This window comes from Bubalus kerabau, chromosome 22, assembly GCF_029407905.1.
Source record: "Bubalus kerabau isolate K-KA32 ecotype Philippines breed swamp buffalo chromosome 22, PCC_UOA_SB_1v2, whole genome shotgun sequence".
NCBI classification, from domain to species: Eukaryota; Metazoa; Chordata; class Mammalia; order Artiodactyla; family Bovidae; genus Bubalus; species Bubalus kerabau.
The window spans coordinates 28,986,078-29,010,205 of record NC_073645.1 but is presented as its reverse complement, the minus strand read 5'-3'; the positions used below and the strand labels follow the sequence as shown (position 1 = coordinate 29,010,205).

General features: G+C 38.5%; 1 long non-coding RNA gene across 1 annotated transcript in view; it reads right to left on the bottom strand.

Annotated features, from left to right (window-relative positions):
* The window catches only part of LOC129636944 (uncharacterized), a 205,376-nt gene that overhangs the window by 34,206 nt on the left and 147,042 nt on the right, over positions 1 to 24,128 (bottom strand). The window contains exon 2 of the long non-coding RNA XR_008707228.1: positions 9,640 to 9,757. This is a non-coding gene — a long non-coding RNA (uncharacterized LOC129636944). The remainder of the gene's footprint in view (positions 1 to 9,639; positions 9,758 to 24,128) is intronic.

Genomic DNA, 24,128 nt, shown 5'->3' with positions numbered 1-24,128 from the left:
ATCTACTCCTGGACCTGGAGACATTTGATCCTGATGCCTTCCTTCTTTGGGTGGTATCATAGGGAGCAAAGATATTTTGAACATAGTGCCACAGCCTTTGAACCAAAACATAAGCAAAAATGTTCTGCAGTAACAGAGAGAATTGTCCCGAATTATGACTTTACATCACCCTCATCAACATCATAATAATCATGCTTATATTAAGAAGAATGTTAGGTTCTTTACAAGACAGAATGCCCTATATGAAAATAATGGGCATTTGACTAACAAGAGGAGCTACCAGGGTAGCTTCTCAGTCTTCCCAGCAACTCAGTGAGAAGGTGTTATTATCTCCACTTTAAGATAAGGAAACTGAGGTTGGGAGAGATGATGTACTTTTCCCAGGTACCATAGCAAGAACACAGAGGCTTTGCCTCCTCCTGATCCTACAGCTTTTGCCTTTTACCCACACAAGTCACTGCTTTGTTGGAAACTGAATACTATGAAACTGTGGTTTTGAGACTTTACCTTCAATACTCAACCTTAGTCTCTCTGTGTACATTTCTTGTCTCCAATGCATTCTATTCTATACTCCTGCTTCTTTGGGCTGTCAAAGTAGGTCTTCTGAAAGTTCTCTGGTTTTAGACACTCATCAATCACTGAGCATTTAAAAGTCATGCCATCACCTTTCATGAGTACAGAGAGAACTTCAACAACACACACATCTAAAGTCCAGTACCTGGTATACAATAAGAGTTCAATGAATCTTTAACAGATGACATTGCAGGAAGCATGCATGAACACTAAGCATGGTATCACACAATATATTTTATCTCCAAAAATGACTAGAACCATAATGTATATACGAAAAGGCTTGACTGTGTTTTGACATATGTGAAGTTGTTACCCTCAAAGCAGCTTTGATGGAAATGCAAGGAAAATTAGTTTCCATCTATGCCTCTGATCAGGCTTGAGGGCTTTCTCTTTACCTACATGTTTTATAGAAGTAAAACTCGATACAACTGGGAATTGTACCTACATGGGCCAACTTTCAGTATTAAAGGATGCTTTTCATTTGATAATTGCTTCCAATAAAACAGAAACTGAAGTATTCTCCTATTGCATTGGGGAATGGTGGTTTTGTTCTAGTGCTTTTATTGATTTGACTATGTCTTTTTAAGAATGCTATTGCCTTTAAATGATTTAACTAAGTAAAATAAGTTAAAACAACCGTGGCAATTAGCTGTTTGATGGGATTGGGAAAACAAGTGCAGGCAGATCAGGGCATTGATAATGAATGGACATTCTGAGAGTGTTCAGAGAGTATGGATGTTCTATAGAGTAACATCAAGATTTCTCTATTATCAATCAGGGATTCATACATGAAGTTGATAGAGACTGATTACATATCCCTAATGCCCTTACCTATATTAATTTGCTTCACTTTAGCCTGAAAACCAGTGATACAGAGCACTTGGCAGAAAAAGCCCTATTAGAGAGAGCTCAATGTTTTTAAACATTTGATGTTAGCTGTATGCTAAAGTGAGTTGAAACATAACCTAAAGTTTGGGGTGGATGAAAATTAGAGAACAGTGGCTAGGACAACTTTTACTAGCAACACAATTCCTATTTTTAAGTATGGCTGCTGTTTACTAACTCTGACCTCTTTCCTATTTGTGCAATGAAAATACGTGTAGAGTTGACACTCATATTTTCACATAAATACTGCTCAAGTCCACTTAGACATGGATCTTTTTCAATAAACAATTATACCTACAGTAAATGTATTTTCTCTTCCTTATGATTTTTCTCTAGCTTACTTGCAAGAATACAGTAGATGCCTATAACATACAAAAATATATGTTAGTTGACTATTTACATTATTGTTAAGGCTTCTGGTCAATAGAAAGCTATTGACCTGCTTTGAGGGAGTCCAAAGCTCTATGTGGATTTTCATCTGTACAAAGTATCAGCCCCCTTAACCTGTTAACACATTGTTCAAGAGTCAATTGTAATTTTAACCTTATGGGGTTGTTGCTGCTGCTAAGTTGCTTCAGTCGTGTCCAACTCTATGCGACCCCATGGACTGCAGCCCACCAGGCTTCTCCGTCCGTGGGATTCTCCAGGCAAGAACACTGGAGTGGGTTGCCATTTCCTTCTCCAATGCATGAAAGTGGAAAGTGAAAGTGAAGTCGCTCAGTCATGTCCGACTCTTAGCGACTCCAGGGACTGCAGCCTACCAGGCTCCTCCATCCATGGGATTTTCCAGGCAAGAGTACTGGAATGGGGTGCCATTAAAACAGTACAACCAAAATGTTTATAAGAAACAGCTCCTGTAAAAGAGAAAGCACCCGATCGATGTTATTTATTACTATAGTTCAGAGAACTCACAGATATTTTTCTTGGTGTCTAAGTGACACTCTGTCTTTTCTTTTTTTTTTTTTTTTCCTGATGTTTTTAACAGGTCATCATGAGAGGACAGATTCTTTCTATATAGGATATCACAAGAATTACTAACAAGAGGATGTACCAGGCTCAGATAGATCACAAGATCAAATTAGTGCTCAACTCCCTCTTTTGTTGTTTGTGTTTAATAACAGAATAAAGGCCTCTGTTTCTCCTGTGAACAGGAGAATAGGTTTGGCTAAGAGAGATCTAAAGCTTTGGGGAAGAAGGGCTGGAGCAGGTGGTCCATGTGTTATTTTTCTCCAGTAATACCAGGAGGCTTATGCAAGTATAGACTGCTGAGGCCTCACAGTCACACGTAGAGTCCCGATCTAGGCTTCCGTAAGAGGTCCTTGTGGAACACAGCCCTTGATACAGTCACTGTCAGCCTTACCCCCTTGACACTGAAATTGCATCATGTTAGGGCAACTGCAGGCCCTTTATTCTCCTGGAGGAAGCTGCTCACACACACCCAGACCATCATCTTCCTTCCTTTGCTGGAAGTCATGTGATGACTTTCATCCCATCCACATGGCAAGAACAGGTATTTCAGGGAGAGAGAACTACATATTTGAAAATATCAAACTGTGAGAAGTGCATTGATTTTATGCTTGTGGATGGTATTATCTAGCAAGTGAACTGCAAGGAAATGAAAGATAAAAACAAAGGAATCTTACTTGCATTGTTTCGCTTATTGTACCATTGGTCTCAAAGTGTACCATAAAGAACACATTAGGTGTATGTATCTCCAACTGAAGCATGTGGGGTATGTGACTGGTGTAATGGCCACAGCTTGGGTTTGTAATAGATTCTAGGAACTTGAGTATTGACTTCACCACTTGTTAATTTTGTCATCTTGGACAATTTGTTGGTCTTTGTAAGCATCAGTGGTAGAATCTACTGGTCTGATACAGGGACATTGATTATACCAGTTTATTGGGTTGTTGTAAGGATTAAATGTGGTGATGCATGCAGAGTGCTCAGCATTGAATGAAGTTACACATAAATTCTCAATAAACTTTGGCTATTCATTTTCAGGCTGTAAATAGCAAGTTAAATAGCATTTGCAAAGCTACATTGATAATTAAAAGTAAAACACACAGATATAAATGCCTGTAAGATGCTTTACTGGTAATTAAGAGTGGAAAATAGAACTATAGAAAATAATTGAAATATCTACTAATTTCTCTAAAAATTAAATTCTTAGAATAGTTTTTTAAATTGGAATTTAATTTTCTTCCACTAAACTCTTTCCTAATAAATACATTTTAGTGACTATAAAGCTATGGCAAATTCTTTAGTCATAGTTAAGGTGAGCAGTGCTCCTCAAATTTGGATTATCATTCAAATTATTCAGGAGCTTTTATATGTAGATTTATGTAATCTATTTTAAAAAATTATAAAATCTGAGTAAGTAAGTTCCAGAAACCTGTCCTGAAAAAAATTTCAGAATTGATTCCAGTTATTTATCACATTTTGAACCTTAAATTAGATCATATATTTCAGGTCTGAAGTCTATATATTTTCTTTCTTTTACACTCATTTCAGTTCAGTTCTGTCGCTTAATTGTGTCTGAATCTTTGTGACCCCATGGACTGCAGAACCCCAGGCTTCCCTGTCCATCACCAACTCCCAGAGCTTACTCAAACTCATGTCCATTGAGTCAGTGATACCATCCAACCATCTCATCCTCTGTCGTCCCCTTCTCCTCCTGCCTTCAATCTTTCCCAGTATCAGAGTCTTTTCAAATGAGTCAGTTCTTCACATCAAATGGCCAAAATATTGGAGTTTCAACATCAGTCCTTCCAATGAAAATTCAGACTTATTTCCTTTAGGATGGACTGGTTGGATCTTCTTGCAGTCCAAGAAACTCTCAAGAGTCTTCTCCAACACCACAGTTCAAAAGCATCAATTCTTCAGCACTCAGCTTTCTTTATGGTTCAGCTCTCACATCCATACATGACTACTGCAAAAACCATAGCTTTGACTAGATGGAAATTTGTTGGCAAAGTACCATCTCTTCTTTTTAATATGCTCTCTAGGTTGGTCATAACTTTTCTTGCAAGGAGCAAGTGTCTTTTAATTTCATGGCTGCAGTCTCATCTGCAGTGATTTTGGAGCCCCCAAAAATAAAGTCTGTCACTGTTTCCATTGTTTCCCCATCTATTTGCCATGAAGTGATGGGACTGGATGTCATGATCTCAGTTTTCTGAATGCTGAGTTTTAAGCCAACTTTTTCACTCTCCTCATTTAATCAAATATAATTATTTGTATAAGATACCTGTTACCTCTAAAATTTTCTTGCATCCTAGTCTACATCACAATTCACGGCACCTAAGCTGTCATTGCCTGAGCCTCATAGCTGTCACTCTACCTCTAACATCTCTGTAGCCAAAGGCATCGTTCCTTTAGTGCTCAGCAACCCCATCACCATTTCTTCTATAATTAGCTAAAATGTACCATGCAGCCAAGATGATTAGGCAAGAAGAGAACATGGGCTAACTATTAGAAAGGTGACAGTGAAATGATTATTGTATATAGTAAATACTCTAAAACAAATGAGCTAGTATGAAAGCCAGATACAGATAAATACTCTCATAAAATATATATTAGAACAATGCATTGTTCACTGAAACTACTAATCCTCAGTCTCAGAGCAGAGCTGTGTTCTAAATGCAACTTGGAAGAAGGGCATCAACCAGCTCTACCCTCCACAGGTAGATCAGTGATACCTGGATCTAACAAAGCCTCTCTTGAAAGCTCCAAGGACCTCTTTGTCCTTCACTTATAAACTCAGTCTAAGAGACCATGTGCAAAAGAGGATGCATGCTCTTCCACCCTCTGTAATTTCTCAGTTAGTGAAGCCATATTTTGGTAACTGTAACCTAGCATGTGGGTTTCCCAGGTGGTGCCGATGTAAAGAATCTGCATGCCAATATAGGAGATGCAAGAGACGGTTTCAGTCCCTGGGTCAGGGAGATCCCCTGGTATAGGAAATGGCAACTCACTCCAGTATTCTTGTCTGGAATACAGAGGAGCCTGGAGGGCTACTCTAGTCCATGGAGTTGCAAAAAGTCAGACTGAGCACAGAGGCAACCTAGCATGCAGATGTCATGTGGCTTCTATTTGCATAATAAATTACCTTTTTTCATATGAAGATGTGCATCCAAGGAGATAAAAAGAACTTTTAGCTTCAAATCTAGCATTTTGCTTGTTAGAATAAAAATATTCATTGACATATTTTTGTTTTCTTTACACTGTTTTCAAATACAAAGATACAATCTTTCTTAAAGGGCCTATGATATTCCCATTTCCTGAGAGCTAGAAACATGTTAATTGGAAAGTGTATATGTACATTTCTTTTTAATCACTGAGGCTTCAAAAGTCCAAAGATGAGTTGTTCAGCTTAGGCATCTAAATAGAATACATCCACAGGGGCCTATTTGCACTTGTTAAATTTGCTGTGATGCCCAATGTGCCTTTCCTTTAGTTCACTACTGAATAAGGGAAGGAATTATTGATCCTCTGCCGCACTGGATGATATAGAGATTCATTTTAGGGGTTGTTTTGTTACTGCTTTGCAACTTGTAGAATAGTATGCATCAATAGTAAAATTAAGGGGGATGAATGTCACTAAATGTTAAAGAAATTTAAGGTGAAGAATGGGAATACAATAGTCTGAGGATTCAAGGAAGATTATATGGAGAAAGGGAGCTTAAATTGGACCTTGCTAGTTGGAGATCCTTCAGAATTGCAAGGATTTTCACTCAGGAAGATCAGTGCTGCGTGGCATTGGATATAAACTCTTGAATGTGGTTCAAGCTAAATGGTTCATGTATTTTTAAAAAATGGTTTTGTTTTTTATTGTTGTTGCCTACTTTTTCTGTTCATATTTTAATCAAGGTATACAATAATATGCACAAATTTTGAATGTAGAGCGTGGAGTTGTTGTTTAGTTGTGTCCAACTCTTTTGCAACCCCATGGACTATAGCCTGCCAGGCTCCTCTGTGTGTGGGATTTCCCAGGCTGGAAATACTGGAGTGGGTTGCCATTTCCTTCTCCAGTGTTTCTTCCTGACCCAGGGATCAAACTTGCATCTCCTGCATTGGCACACAGAATCTTTATCGCTGAGCCACCAGAAAAGCCCACAGAGCTTGGAAATGTGCGGCAGATACACACACACATATACATGTATACATATACACACACACACATACACATAGCCCTATGTAACTGTCAAATAGACGGAGGATATAGAAATCTCCAGCATTCCATTTTGTTCCCTTGTACCTCTTTCCAACAAATATCCAGCCACCAACCAAATACTATGAATCCTGTTATACAGAATAATTTTGCCTATTCTTCGTCTTTGTACACAAGAGATCACATAATGCATACTCTTTTATCTGTAATCTCCTTCATCCATACAATGCCTATGAGATATATCCTTATCATTGAACATAGCTCTAAATTGAACATAGATTGTTCAATCTAGTTACTGTATAATATTTCATTGTATGAATAAAACAAAATTTATTTGTTTTCTAGATGATAGACATTTAGGACTATCTTAAAATGTCTGTAGACATTTTTTTAGTTTGGGTTATTGGAGAAATTGTAATTGTCTTTCAGTGAACTTGTGCTTTAATTATTGGGGGAATTTACTTACTGGTCCCTGGAAAAGGAAATGGCAACCCACTCCAGTATTCTTGTCTGGAGAATCCTATGGACAGAGGAGCCTGGTGGGCTACAGTCCACGGGGTCGCAAAGAGTCAGACACGACTGAGCAACTTCACTTTCACTTTACTTACTGGTGGATTTTCTGGGTCATAAGGTAAGCATATGCTTCGCTTTAATTGAAATTTCCAGTTGTTTTCCAAAAGTGCTATAAAGATTAATTTTCCCAGCAGCAATGAATGTGGTGAGATTTCCGGTGCCCCACATCTTCATCAACAGTACTGTCAGTCTTTTGAAATTCAATGAATTTAGAACCATTCATTCTAAATTTAGAATGAATTTAGAAGGAGATATCATATCTCCTTGGTGGACTGACTTTTCTGTCATTATCAAATACCCATCCAGAATTGTAGTAGTATTTAGTATGTTAATGCTTATATATTAGTATACTGAATAAATTAATGATTAATTAAAAAGTTAGGTAATATGTCTCTTAGTATAACTGCCCAAGTTTTCTTTTGTTAGTATTTGCATAGCTATGGTTTTCAATCCTCTGTTCTGAGTCTTTTATTTGAAATCTTTCTCCTCAATATGTGGTACTGGGAAAATTGGACAGCTATAAGTAAAAGAAATAAACTAGAACAACCTAAAACCACACACAAAAATATAGTAAAAATAGATTAAAGCCCTAAATGTAAGGCTGGATACTAGAAAACTCTTAGATGAAAACACAGACAGAACACTCTATGCCATAAATCGCAGCAATATCTTTTTGATCCACCTCCTAGAGTCATGAGAATAAATACAAAGATTTTTAAATGGGACCTAATTAAACTTAAAAGCTTCTGCATAGCAAAGTATAAATAAAATAAAAAGACAATCCACTGAATGGGAGAAAATATTTGCAAATGAGGCTATTGATAAGAGATTAATCTCCAAAATATACTAACAGCTCATGCAGCTCAATATTAAGCAAATAACCTGATCAAAACTGTGTGGAAGTTCTAAATAGACCTTTCTTCCCTGGTGGCTCAGATGATAAAACCATCTGCCTACAAAGTGGGAGACCCAGGTTCTATCCCTGGGTCAGGAAGATCCCCTGGAGAAGGAAATGGCAACCCATTGAACTATTCTGGCCTGGAGAATCCCATGGACGGAGGAGCCTGGTAGGCTAGAGTTCATGGGGTCACAAAGAGTCGGACATGACTGAGTGACTTCACTTTCTTTTTCTTTCCAAAGAAGACATACAGATAGATAAAAAACACATGAAAAGATGCTCAACATCACTATTAAATAAATACAAATTCAAACTATAATGTGGTATCACCACATACCAGTCAGAATAGCCATCATCACTTTTTTAACTTATTTGTATCATGTGCATTTATGCATATTTTTTCAGATTACTCTGCTTGGGCCCACAATCTATCATCAATTGTGAAAATTTCTAGGCCACCATATTTTCAAGTATTACTTCTACCCCATTTTTTCTCTTCTCACCATCAAGACTCCTAAAGTGCATGTGTTCAATCTTTTCACTGAAGTACATAGGTCTTTACCCTTTTTTCTCTATTTTCCATCCATGTTGTACCACTGCTTCAATCTGGATATTTTGTTCTGGCTTCTTTTCCAATTCATTTACCTTCTCTTTTGCTATATCTATTATGCTATTAAACTAATTTTTATTTAACTTATGGTATTTTTGTAGTCCAAGATTTTCATTTGTTTTCAGAGATCCTAGTTCTTTAGTGAAATTCTTTATCTTACTATCTCTTCTTAAAAATTTAATTCTCATTTATTTATCATTTATATCTGAAATCTCAAGATCTGGGTCTGTTTCTATCATGAAGATGGTTTGATTTTTTTGCTTCTTTTGCTTTATTTTCCTTTTCTTTATTGTGTCTTGGTCCTGTCTCCAGGTATATCTGATGTTCTAGTTTTAAATTGAATTCTGTCCATATGGATAAGAATTTTCAAAGGCTCTGGAGTATCCAGAGATGATCACTTATTGCCCTGTTAGAGACTTAGTGTCAGAGAATATTGCTTTAATCCATTTAGCTTTTCAAATTATTCAGTCTTGGGTCTCATTCTTGGTGAAGGCTGGTCTTTATGGCATTCTGTATTGTTTGGAGTTAGCACTTTCACTTTCTCAACTGAACCCCTAGGTCCAACTCCCTATTGTTCTCTGCCCCAGTTTTTGTCCTCCCAGCCCTATGAGACTATAAAAAACACAGCTTAATTTTTTAGTTTCTCAGCTTCCACATTCTGCTGACTTCCACCCCTTTTGTCTCATTAAGATTAGGAATCAGAAAAAGCCCTGAGGAGGAACGTGGTGTCAAATATAAAGCATCCTTCTCCAGGTTTCCCCCTTCGCCAACATTTTGGCCCTGGTAATACCAGTTTCTAACTTTTATATCCCCACTCTGTGAGACTACTGAAAGCTCAGATCATCCAATTTTGATTATCCTCTCAGCCCAGTGATGCTTAAGAATGGTAAATGCCTTAAGAGGAAAAGTGATGAAGCATGTCTGGCTTACCTCATTGTGCTGCCAATCTCTGGGGGGTTCGTGACCCATCAAATCCTGACCCTCTCAGCTGTGTTCTGATGCCTTCAAAGAGTCACATTTTATTTCATTCGGCTTTAATAGTTGTTCACTGTAGAAAAATGTGATAAAAGTACTCTGCGTTAGCTAAAAGCGAAAGTCACTTGTAAGCTTTTTAATTTTGTCAAGCAATCAGGTGTCAGGGCGTTCAACTAGGACAATGGGCCAAAGTGAATGTAACAATTAAACTTTTATTCACTCATCATAACAGTACAAGCAAGAGGCAAAATGAAGCTCTGGCTCCCCAGTGTTCCGTTTATCCTCACAGAACAGCACCAGGAAGGGGTCAGGTGGATGAAGCACAGACAGGGGGACTTGTCTACAGAGGAGCCTGGAACAATGGATCTTTAATGGACTCATAGCCAGAAAGGGTGGGGGCTAGAAATGGAACATTCTGAGTCTAAGTGGAGAAAAATGTCTCAGCTGAGGCTCCTAATAAAGTGATCTTGGCAGAGGTGCCTGGGAAGTACCTCCTCTGAGGCCCTCAGTGAGAGGCCTCTGAAGGGAAGGCTGAGTTTTTAAAAGGAACTCCCTCCAGGAAACATGCATGCACTGGATGTTCACCAGGCTTGATGTGGCAGAGGCGGCTACTCCCACAAGTCTTGCCAGGCAAATCCTTGTAATTGCCTATGATCCAAGTCTGAAAGATCACACAGAGGCCTATCTGAATTCCTCCATAAGGATAGCGTTCAGTCTATACAGAGTCCCCAGTTCCCTCTATTCTTACTTTCCATTATTTTTGTGCTACTGTTCTTATGTAGTTCAGTGTAGGCTACTGACTAAATACACACCATTTCCTTCTGATTCTTTAGTCCTGTCTCCCTATGCAGAAAATCCTACACACTGGTAACAGAGACTCTGTTCACTTCATCCAAAATCGATTTTTAATGGACATTAAATTTCAAGTTTCTTATATGTGTTTTATACATTTTATATACACACATTGGTATATATAACACTTTGATATATTAGCAAGTTTGATAGATTATTCTCTCAGAGAAATTCTACATATAGACAAGTTTACTCAGTCTGTCTAGTGGAATGCTAGAGAAATAAAGTTTATAAACTTCTAAGTCTATAAGACTTCATTATTGAGTTTTTTTTCTTTACCGGTTCCTCTTAGAGGACAAAGTCCCAGAATCAGTTGATTCTGAATGACACTGCTGGAGGTTTTTCAGTTCAAAAGTATAAGTATTTCCTCTTAGCTTCTGTTCACCCCTTAGGGGATTTAGTCAGCCCAGGAATCCAAGTTAGTGTATGTCTTCTACAGTTTAATGCAGCCTCCATTGGTGGTGTGGGATAGCTCATTTTCCAGTCATTACATAAGAAAAAATACCATTTAAATTTTGTAGAATAAATACTACATAGCAGAAATATAGTATATCATTTTATGCAATGAAAACAATCACATCTGCTACTCTGTACAAGAGGAGGACCCCTCCCCCAATCTGCTTTCATTTCTGTTAGTGAATCATCATTGCTTCTGTATCAGATTTCTCATATGTATACAATTTGAGGAAATTATGAGATTTGGAGTTTTTATTCATCATGTAACCTTCAGCTAAACCTCCATGACCTAGCAACTCTCAATTTCTTCCTGTATTTTAACATGTCAATAAAATAAAAATGGCACTCACTTCACCCCCAGCTTCCACTGTGAGCCCACTGTCCAGTTTAATTGTCAGCTGGGATTGTTCTACAGCATTCATCAAAAAGGAGCAGGAAGGGTACAGTCAGCTATAGTGAGGTCTTCAGACTGCAGGTCAGTGTTGGCTGCTGTCACTGCAGCCTTGGTGGAAGCTACAGACATAACTGAACAATATCATGGATGTGGAAGACAAGGGTAAATGTACCGGATCCATACCTTTATCTTAGCCCAACCCTTCCCCTGTATTTGATCACTGCTTCTGAGAATGAGTGTTCAATGTTTTGAGACCCTCCACAAACTAAGGAAGAGCACAGAGTAAATATACTAAGATAAACAATGTAAAATTCAAGGTGTGTATGCATACAGTGTCAGGAAAATGTTAGCAAAAGTTTCTTAAAACTTATCCTGGAAGCCTAAAATGAGGATGACTTCTGTGTGACTTATTTCTTATCTTGCTTCAAACCTGAAGTTCAACTTAGTGGAAAGAAAGAGGCTTGGTCTTTCAAGGCTAGTAAGATTATCTTGGTGAGGCTCCTGAGGTCAGAGGGTATTTCTACCATATCAGTCTTTGCTCTTATAGTCCACAATACCTTTCCAGGAATGATCACATAAAAGGAATTTAATATTTCTCTATAAGGGGAGGATTTGGAAATATGCCTCAATCTTTAAGTCCTACTTATAGGCATACAAATGCCAGGGAAGAGCCCATCTTTCCTGTGGGTCCAATGCCAAGGACTCCCAAATTATTCTTATGTTTTTCTTGAACACTGAATGACTTCAGGATGTCTTGTCACTTCATCACCATGCAATAGTTGGCTATTCCCGTATTTTCCAGCTTTCTGTGAATGTGTACAGCTCAGCTGTAAATCTCAGGCTATTCTGCATGCTGCTTGTTGAGCAGGCTCATTAATTGTAGCACAAGAGGGTAAGCATTTGCAAATAAAGCATCTGTCCTCTCAAAATCAATTCATGTGTCCAGCGCTTACCAATCTTAGAGTATGTAAACATACGCAGTGCTATGTGAAGCAGACAGGGGCTCCAACCACAGAAGAGTTATTTTTGTGGAACTCTTTTTAACAAGAAATTTCTTGGGGATGTTTTATTTGGCTAAGTATGCATTCCTTTCAAATAAAATCTATGTTTCTAGAAAATAGATACACAAGTTTACAGCCAGATATATTTTCAAAAAAGGAAACACACTCTTCCATGATATACACAGATCATGAAACAAAAATTATTAGCCCTCCAGAAGCTCCCCCCTCATTTCTCCTTCTAGTTACTGTTACTCCTCCCCGTGGATAATCAGAATCCTGACCTTCTAATGCCATAGATTAACTTTCCCTGTTTTTGAAACTGTATATAAATGGAATCATGCCGCATGTCCTATTTTGCATCTGACTTATTTTGTTCAACACAGTGAGATTCATGTATATTGTTGCTTTAATAATAGCTTATTTATTTTCAATTCAACCCATTTTTTATTAAATGAACATATCACAATTTATCCATTCTATTTTCTTTTTTTTGACATTTGAGTTGTCTTCAGATTGAGGGTTATAAGGTCAATTACTATTTGACAAAGGAGACAAGAATATACAGTGGGGAAAAGGCAGTCTCTTCAGCAAATGGCATTGGGAAAGTTGGACTTCCACATGGAAATCAATGAAGTTAGAACACATCCTCACACCATACACAACAATAAAGTAAAAGCAGCTTAAAGACTTAAACACAAGACCTGACCCACTGTAAAACTCTTAGAAGAGATCAAAGGCAAACATTGTCTGACATAAATCAGAGAATGTTTTCTTAGATCAATCTACGAAGGCAATAGAAATAAAACAATAATAAACACATGGGAGGTAATCAAAGTTACAGGATTTGCATAGTAAAGGAAACCATAAACAAAATGAAAAGACAACCTAAAGAACTGGAGAAAATCCTTACAAACAGTGCAACCAACAGGGGCTTAATCTCCGAAGCACACAAACATCTCATACATCTCACAACCACCAACAGAAAAACAACCCAATCGAACAATGAGTAGAAGACCTAAATAGACAGATCACCAAAGAAGAAATAAAGATGGCCAATAGAAACATGAGAAGATGGTCAAAGTTGTTAATTATTAAAGAAATGCAAATCAAAACTACAATGAGGTACCAATGACCTCACACTGGTCAGACGGCCATCCTTAATGTCTACAAATAGCACATGCTGAAGAGGATGTGGAGAAAAGGGAGCCCTCCTACACTGTTGGTGGGAATGTAAATTGGCATAGCCAGTATGGAAAACAGTATAGAAGTTCCTTAGAACACTAAAAATAGAATCACCATATAATCCAACAATCCCACTCCTGTGCGTATATCCAGACAAAACTCAAATCCAAAAAGATACATGCACTCATACGTTCATAGCCGCACTATTCACAATTGCCAAGACATGGCAACAACCTAAAGTCCACCAAAAGATGAATGGATAAAGAAGATGTGGTATATATATAAACATTTTTTTGTAAACTTGCATATTCTTATTTTGGGGCTGTATACTCCTTCAAAGGAAAATGACACTCCCAGTTGCCTTGCGTCTTCACTAATGCTTACTATCATCTGCTTACATTTTACTGATTCAGGTAGGTAATGCAGTTCTAATGCATTGTGGTGCTAATATGCACTTACCTAATGACTAGTGAATCTGAGAACGTTTTCAATGTATTTTGGTCATTTGGATATCTTTATTTGTGAAGTGTCTCTTTGAGCTGGTTGCTCATTTTTATTGGTCTCTTTTCCTGTGTCTTATTGATTTGTGTAGTTCTTTTGATATGTTGGCAAATCTTTTCCTGCATCAATCCCATCCTATGACTTACTATGGTATATTTTTGATTAACACAATTTCTTATTTAAACTAATGCCCCATCCCCATGCACTCTGTCTGGTAAAGAACTACATGTCAATCACAAGCCCTCAGTTTAGTCGTTCAGTCACGTCTGACTCTTTGCAGCCTCGTGGACTGCAGCATGTCAGGCATCCCTGTCCATCATCAACTCCTGGAGCTTTCTCAGACTCATGTCCATTGAGTCAATGATGCCATTCAACCATCTCATCTCCTGTCATCCCCTTCTCTTCCTGACTTCAATCTTTCCCAGAAACAGGGTCTTTTTCAATGAGTCAGTTCTTCACATCAGGTGGCCAAAGTATTGGAGTTTCAGCTTCAGTATCTGTCCTTCCAATGAATATTCAGTACTGACTTCCTTTATGATTGACTTGTTTGATCTCCTTGCAGTGCAAGGGGCTCTCAAGAGTCTTCACCAGCACCACAGTTCAAAAGCATCAATTCAAAATCACAAGCTGTGCCTCATCTTTAAAATTCTTCCTGAACAAATGTGTTTTTCCCCTCTCCTAAAAGTTTTTGCTATATGATTATGCTTATATAAGCTTTTGCTATATTGTTAAACAATAATAATAATAACAGCAATAATATTAAGTAACAAAAATGCTGATTCTTTACCACATGACAGGGACTATCTTAAGTACTTTACAGGTAATACCTCACTCAGTCCTTCCCAAAAGATCACAGAAGAGACACCCCATCCTCTTGACTTATGACTAAACAGAGGCACAAAAGCATGGGCAGTGTTTAGAGGACACAAGTATCATTTTCAGAATGTAGCCTAAAGAAAGTATGTTGCACTCAAACTCTCTTTTCCCACATCTTCATTGATAGGTTAAAGGGAGTAGGCAGAAAACAAGAGGCAAAATCCCGTCAAAAATAAAACTATTCTTGAAGATTGGTGAGCGTGTATCTCTGGCAGCATGTCTAGCTGACATGCACAGGTTCACCCTAAACATCTTTATTGTATTTGTTCCGTTACCTTTTATGTCTCTTAAATTGTAATCTTAAGTCTCTTCAGTTTCTATTCCCACAGGCTCTAAAGGCACAAAAATCAGTCTGTGTGTCTTTTCATTGACTGTACTAGTCACAAAGTGTGGTGCATGTCTTTTGGGATTTCTGTCTGGCACAAGCTCCCTAATTTGAGAAGTTCCTTTCCAAATAAGGGATCCTCTTCACCATGTTTGCATTCTCTGCATGGTCTGTGTCCTAGCCATGGACAAATGAAGAATAGGCACTCACCCAATACAGGCAATATGATTTATCCAAAGTATTTAGAAGCAGGATTCAGAGGTTTTGAACAGTGTGGGCAGGCTCTACAATTGGAAGCAGTATGAAATCAGAATGAGAGTGACCATATTCGGAATATTCATGCCAAGCAAAGAAAGTCTGTCTAGAGAAAACAAATATGACGTGCTCACACTGAAATCAGAGGTGAGAGGCTATGCAGCTTTAAAAGAAAGTGAAAAGGTAACCCTTGCCCCTAACATTTAATTTGTTGATTCAATTTCTCATGACTTGATGTTTACTAATTTACCCCTGGATTATTTGAACTACTCCCCAGATTCTTTCAATATATTCTCTCTCCACTTTTTTGGTATCGTCAATCTGATGCATTTCTGTTACTTGCAGCCAAAGAATCTTAACAAACACATCACAAGACCGTTCTTGAGAGATCAGAAGTAGTCCCTCTCTCACTTCAGAGACCTCCCAAAGGCTGTTCCTTAGCAAAGCCATGGAGGAGAAGAGAAGGAATTCCACTTGGAATTCTGGCATTTTAGTCCTTCTCCTTTCTTTCACTTTCAGTTTGTTCCTTTGAAATATACTCAGTGACTCATGCTTCAAGTTCAAACATTAATACTGTTTGGAAATGTACATTTGAAAACAGGCATTTGTAGAAGACTTCAATTAATACAGAGAAATAAATCACTATTAATATAATCAATATAGTAATGCTGTCTCATTTATATAGAATGTTTATAAGCATATTCATCATCTCAAGTAGTTCATAGAGCAATTCTGACATGACTATATTTCTCACCCTTTAAAAAATTTTTGCTTCCAGTGTTGGCTTTTTGTTTTGTTTTAAACAATACTGAGTTGGGATTTTTTTTTTTTTTTTTTTTTTGGCTGTGCTGGATCTTCCTTGCTACATGTAGGCTTTCTCTTTGTGGCATGCAGGTTTCTCATTGTGGTAGCTTCACTTGTTGTGGAGCACAGGTTCTAGGGCTCTCTGGCTTCAGAAGTTGTGGTGTGTGAGCTCAGGGGTTGCAGTGCAAGGGATCCAGAGGTAGCACAGGGGTTTAGTTGCCCCAAGCCATGTGGGATCTTTCTGGACCAGGGATGGAACCAGTGTCCCCTGTATTATATGGTGGATTCTAAACCGCTGGACCACCAGGGTAGCCCCAGTTAGTTTTATGGTCCAGAACACAGAATTGGTCTATGGTCTCTCCCACACCACCATAAGACCAGACTGTGAACAGCCCCAAGTACTATCCCCATTTAACATAAGAACATCGATGCACAGAGAAAAATCGTGACTTGCCTAGATATATACTTAGAAAACCAGCTAAAACAGAATCACTAACTCAGCCACTTGGCCACAGTGCTGTTTTAGAGAAAGCCATCCTGGCATATTCAGTATATTGCCCACTGTGCATCTTATGTTTACCAACTTTAGACCTTGAATGAGTATTTGCTAGCATGTGATACACCCTGCACCCAGACCTGGACATGCTGTCTTAGACAAGTTTTGTGCAAATATACAAATTCAGTCACCACAAGGTCCCATTGCAGAGGATCTAGCGGTCACAACATTTCAAAATATCTCTTTTGCTGCCTTGCTGACACTTGTACTCTTTGTCACTAATGGACACTAGAATTTGTCACCTTGTTGAATTGCTTCCTTGGTGAAACAGGTATTTTGTGTGTAAGGTGAGAGGACATAGGACAGGAATCAGTACAAAGAGCACTGGGCTGGAATCCTGGGTGTTACCACTTCTGATATTTCCTAACCAAGTGGTTGGAATAAGTTGCTTTTGAGGAGTTTCAGACTTCATCACCCACAGGTGTGATGGATCATGATGGGCCACTATACATGGCTCAGGGATGTAGTTCTTCAGGGTCAATGCCTCTATGAAAATGTTGCTTTCTCTAGCTATTGCAATGATCTCTCCTCATTCTGAATTTCTGAAAAGAATAATTGTTCAGAACTCAATTCCAGATCAGCTTCCTCTAAATGGGCACTTGTGGTATAATATTTAGGAAAAAATTGGTTGATATTGAAAAAACTGTGTGTGCATTGCAAATGTATGTTTTCCTCTCATGCAAGTAAAAGCTGAAAAAACTGCATTTACTTACTGCACAACTTAAGTAAATGCAGTTTTTTCAGCTTTTACTTGCATGAGAGGAAAACTTATCAGGGGCTTTCATGTATTAACACATAGCATGGATTTCCCAAAGAAGGGTATAATATTAGGTGTTTACTAACCACTGGCATTGAGAGAGGGCAGGAATGGCATCTCTTATGATTTCCTAGAATATCATTCCTTAAAACATTTGGAAATTCCATTTAAGCACCCCCTTTGCCCTCAAATTACCTTTTTTTGTATTTAGTCATATAACGTGAACACTTTAGGAAAATAATCAAAGTTACCCAAACCTTTAGTAGTCTTTGATATGTGAGATTTCTAGGAAAAACAATCACAGAATTGAAGGACTTAACAGGACTCTTAGAGAACCATTTCCTTCATGTTTACTCTGATGGATTGTGGAATGACATACCAAGCCTAGAAATGGTAAGCAACTTAGCCAAACTTATTCAGGTAGCTAGTCACTGAATAAGGATGAGAACCCAGCTCACTACTGGCAGCTCATCCATCCACCACCTCTTAGAACAGCTCACACTGCATTGTCAGGAAAGGAACTGCCTTCTGGGGCAAAGATCCTGTAAAAACCTCCAGAACATATGCCACATAGTCAGGGGAACTGAACCAGAAATGAACCGGGTCATCCTCTCTCCTCTTCCAGGAAGAAGAGAAAGTTTTACTGCTTTTACTCACAGGTATCAACAAGCTAAACTTATGACTGACAAATTAAATTTGATTTGTACTTCAAGACTATAAAGCGCTTGAACAAAACAGTTATTGCTAAGTGGTAAAAGGGGGAAAGTAAGGAAGACCACTCAGATTCATAATTCTCAAAAAAAAAAAAAAAAAAAAAAGCAGTAGGGTCCACAAAGTTTCAGGAAGAAAGGCTGACATGAATTGAGTGTTTGAGGATTAGAAAGAGGGTAACCACGAAGTTTCTCAATGAAAACAAGAAATCAGATGGTGGATATTCTCATGGACATATAGTGTAGTGACTGATGACTAAATGAAAAACACCTTTTTAAATACACTACCTTATTAATTCTCATAATACCACTGTGTTATAGATCACAGTGTGACTCCCTGTGACAGCCTCACATGACAGAATGTTAGAAAGGCAAATTTTTGCCCCCTACTCTGGTATTTCTAAATCAGAAACTCAGCAATTGCCTGGTGCACTTGACCCAAGCTCTCCAGGTGATTCCCACACATGCTGAAGTATAGAGTATCAGTGCCTTGTATCTATCCTAAAGACAGGAAATCTGAAGAAGAGGAAAGTTATATAACATACCCCAGAGTTACTCAGCTTGCATGTGGTGCCTAAAACATCTGGACTCAGACCTTTCTTCTAAAACCCATACTTTCACCATTACTATTCAACATAGTTTTGGAAGTTTTGGCCACAGCAATCAGAGCAGAAAAAGAAATAAAAGGAATCCAAATTGGAAAAGAAGAAGTAAAACTCTCACTATTTGCAGATGACATGATCCTCTACATAGAAAACCCTAAAGACTCCACCAGAAAATTACTAGAACTAATCATTGACTATAGTAAAGTTGCAGGATATAAAATCAACACACAGAAATCCCTTGCATTCCTAGACACTAATAATGAGAAAACAGAAAGAGAAATTAAGGAAACAATTCCATTCCCGTTGCAATGGAAAGAATAAAATACTTAGGAATATACCTACCTAAAGAAACTAAAGACCTATATATAGAAAACTATAAAACACTGGTGAAAGAAATCAAAGAGGACACTAATAGATGGAGAAATATACCATGTTCATGGATTGGAAGAATCAATATAGTGAAAATGAGTATACTACCCAAAGCAATTTATAGATTCAATGCAATCCCTATCAAGCTACCAATGGTATTCTTCACAGAGCTAGAACAAATAATTGCACAATTTGTATGGAAATACAAAAAACCTCGAATAGCCAAAGCAATCTTGAGAAAGAAGAATGGAACTGGAGGAATCAACCTGCCTGACTTCAGGCTCTACTACAAAGCCACAGTTATCAAGACAGTATGGTACTGGCACAAAGACAGAAATATAGATCAATGGAACAAAATAGAAAGCCCAGAGATAAATCCACGCACCTATGGACACCTTATCTTTGACAAAGGAGGCAAGAACATACAATGGATTAAAGACAATCTCTTTAACAAGTGGTGCTGGGAAATCTGGCCAACCACTTGTAAAAGAATGAAACTAGAACACTTTCTAACACCATACACAAAAATAAACTCAAAATGGATTAAAGATCTCAATGTAAGACCAGAAACTACAAAACTCCTAGAGGAGAACATAGGCAAAACACTCTCCGACATACATCACAGCAGGATCCTCTATGACCCACCTCCCAGAATATTGGAAATAAAAGCAAAAATAAACAAATGGGACCTAATTAAACTTAAAAGCTTCTGCACATCAAAGGAAACTATTAGCAAGGTGAAAAGGCAGGCTTCAGAATGGGAGAAAATAATAGCAAATGAAGCAACTGACAAACAACTAATCTCAAAAATATACAAGCAACTCCTACAGCTCAACTCCAGAAAAATAAATGACCCAATCAAAAAATGGGCCAAAGAACTAAATAGACATTTCTCCAAAGAAGACATACAGATGGCTAACAAACACATGAAAAGATGCTCAACATCACTCATTATCAGAGAAATGCAAATCAAAACCACTATGAGGTACCATTTCACGCCAGTCAGAATGGCTGTGATCCAAAAGTCTACAAGTAATAAATGCTGGAGAGGGTGCAGAGAAAAAGGAACCCTCTTACACTGTTGGTGGGAATGCAAACTAGTACAGCCACTATGGAGAAAAGTGTGGACATTCCTTAAAAAACTGGAAATAGAACTGCCTTATGATTCAGCAATCCCACTGCTGGGCATACACACTGAGGAAACCAGAAGGGAAAGAGACACGTGTACCCCAATGTTCATCGCAGCACTGTTTATAATAGCCAGGACATGGAAGCAACCTAGATGTCCATCAGCAGATGAATGGATAAGAAAGCTGTGGTACATATACACAATGGAGTACTACTCAGCCATTAAAAAGAACACATTTGAATCAGTTCTAATGAGGTGGATGAAACTGGAGCCTATTATACAGAGTGAAGTAAGCCAGAAAGAAAAACACCAATACAGTATACTAACGCATATATATGGAATTTAGAAAGATGGTAACAATAACCCTGTGTACGAGACAGCAAAAGAGACACTGATGTATAGAACAGTCTTATGGACTCTGTGGGAGAGGGAGAGGGTGGGAAGATTTGGGAGAATGGCATTGAAACATGTGTAATATCATGTATGAAACGAGTTGCCAGTCCAGGTTCAATGCACGATACTGGGTGCTTGGGGCTGGTGCACTGGGACGACCCAGAGGGATGGTGTAGGGAGGGAAGAGGGAGGAGGGTTCAGGATGGGGAGCACATGTATACCTGTGGCGGATTCGTTTTGATGTTTGGCAAAACTAATACAGTGTTTCAGGTTTAAAAATAAAAAAAAATAAAATAAAATAAAACCCATACTCTGAATCAATATAATCTGTAAGGAACACAACCAGTACACTCTCTCATCCTTCTCTGGTAGAGTGCAGTTTTGGTTCATGATTCTCGCTTTCATGGATATTTGGATCATAAGCAAACAAGGAATTAGGATGGAAACTGAACTATCACAGGAGGAAGGAAACGGAACAAGGGAAAGAAGATAATAAAGATGTCCTACAAGGCCACAGAAAGAGACAGCAGCAGAATCTGTTCACCTTCATGTAAACAGCTCATCAAGAGGGAGGCGATCAGCAAGGCAATTGGGGTGAAAATCCTGAAAAATGCCCCAGTCTCTTCCTGCCAGGTTCATGAACTGCTTTGGCAGGCAAACAACAGCGCATTATATGTAATTGCTGGTTTGCTCTACCTTGTCTGCCTTTTATTTTCACAAGGAATCCTTGTTATTTAGTGGAATTCGCAGAGGAATCCATTACAGGCTGGCTACAAAGACTGCACAGTATTTATTCCTGTAATAAAAAGTCTAATTTTGCAATAACATGATGATCTTTGGAAAGCGCTGGCTGATGGAATCCAAGTCTGGCAAAATTAACCTCTTTTGGTGCTGTTTATTATTATGGCACTTGTGAGAAGGGAGCAGAGGAGGAACTTGCATGCCAATAAAGCACTTTTACAAAACAAAACAAATTCTCATTCACAGAATCCTAAAAATGAGGGTGGGGTCGGGGGTGGGGAGGTGGTAGGGTGAGGGGGATGGCCATCAGGCTGAGAGCACAGAAGCAGCAAGGGGGTGGGCTTGTAGTTAACATGGGCTGAGGCTCAGTGCATTCAAAAGCAGCGATGTGTCCTTGGCAGAGGTACTGAGCAGTTTGCCACCTGGTCCTAGGCCTCTCCTCCCGAGCCACAGGCAGGTGCCTGGCCACATTACTACGCCTGTGATCTCTCAGCCTGCTCTGTGACTGAGGCAAAACCAACCCTCCTTTAGTGATACATAAGCAAATTAGGTTTCAGTATGGAAAATGTATTATCCCAGAGTTTATCTCCCACAATGACTCAGTTTACAGGTAGCTGACAGGCTCTCAAAGACACCACCATCATGTTAAATCAGGACTCTTGGGTGTCTTTTCCTTTCCTTTCCCCATGCCTGCATGGAAGAACATTGTTTTACACATCACCATTTATCCATAGTACAGTGTTATAGCAAGCTACCTAGAGCACATTAAAGTTGTACTATAGACCCAGAATACCTCATTTCATCAGTCTAAATTCCCTGGTATTAATTGATTAGGATAGCAGGTGCTTCTTTCTTGATCTGAAAGATGTTCTTAAATTAAAATTCTTAGTCTGACAAAAAAACAGTTGTATACCTCTTTCCTAAAATCTGCCACCTCTAGACTGAAGACAACTTATTTTTCTCCTCCTATCCAAGCCTCCAGAGGCATTATCTACAAACGGGCTTGCCTTGTTTTTTAAATAATGGCTTTGGTGCTGGAAGAATTTAATAAGTGTGCTGCAAAACCTTTGTTCTGATTACATGAACAGGAAACGGATCTGTTGTGACTGCATCAAAAAATAACACTCCAATTAACCCTGAGATTCCAGGAGCTGTGAGAAGCAGCTTCATGTGATAAATTCCCACTGAAACACAAACTCCACTTGCTATCAATATGCGTGGGCATTCTTAATATAAACCAGAAATGACTAACTACTCCCCAACTAGAAAGAGCAAACATTATAAAACACCTAAACTGCTAATTAAAACATATATCAAAATAAAAAATCAGCTTACCTCTTCTTTACTTTCTTACACATACCTACCATAGCACCCAATCTTAGAAAGTAACAGTTATTAACATTTCATAGACCCTTATTTGGTGAAAATACATAGTACAGCCTTATGATTTAGTATGACTAAATATTAGTCCACCATGTAAAATTCTGAAATTGGTAAACTCAAATTATCTTAGATTTTATCCATCAACATGAAAATGAATGACTGATACTTAATTTATATTTATCAGTTCAGTTCAGTAGCTCAGTCATGTCTGACTCTTTGCCATGCCATGAACCACAGCATGCCAGGCCTCCCTGTCCATCACCAACTCCCAGAGTCCACCCAATCCCATGTCCATTCAGTCGGTGATGCCATCCAACCATCTCATCCTCTGTCATCCCCTTCTCCTCCTGCCCTCAATCTTTCCCAGCACCAGGGTATTTTCAAAGAGTCAGCTCTTCACATCAAGTGGCCAAAGTATTGGACTTTCAGCTGTACCATCAGTCCTTCCGATGAACACCCAGGACTGATCTCCTTTAGGATGGACTGGTTGGATCTTCTTGCAGTCCAAGGGACTCTCAAGAGTCTTCTTCAACACCACAGTTCAAAAACATCAATTCTTCGGTGCTCAGCTGTCTTTATAGTCAACTCTCACATCCATACATGACCACTGGGAAAACCATAGCCTTGACTAGATGGACAGTTGTTGACAAAGTAATGTCTCTGCTTTTTAATATGCTGTCTAGGTTGGTCATAACTTCGTTTCTAAGGAGTAAGCATCTTTTAATTTCATGGCTGCAGTTACCATCTGCAGTGATTTTGGACCCCCGCAAAAATAAAATCTGTCACTGTTTCCCCATCTATATGCCATGAATTGATGGGACCAGATGCCATGATCTTAGTTTTCCTGAATGTTGAGCTTTAATCCAACTTTTTCACTCTGCTCTTCACTTTCATCAAGAAGTTCTTTAGTTCTTCTTTGCTTTCTGCCATAAGAGTGGTGTCACCTATATATATGACATTATTGATATTTCTCCCAGCAACCTTGATTCCAGCTTGTGCTTCATCCAGCCCAGCGTTTCTCATGATGTACTCTGCATATAAGTTAAATAAGCAGGATGACAACATACAGCTTTTCTTATTCACATACTATTGCTTCCTTCCTCCCCAGCCTTGGCTTTAACTCTTTCCATCACTTTGACCTTTCCTACTGCCTTT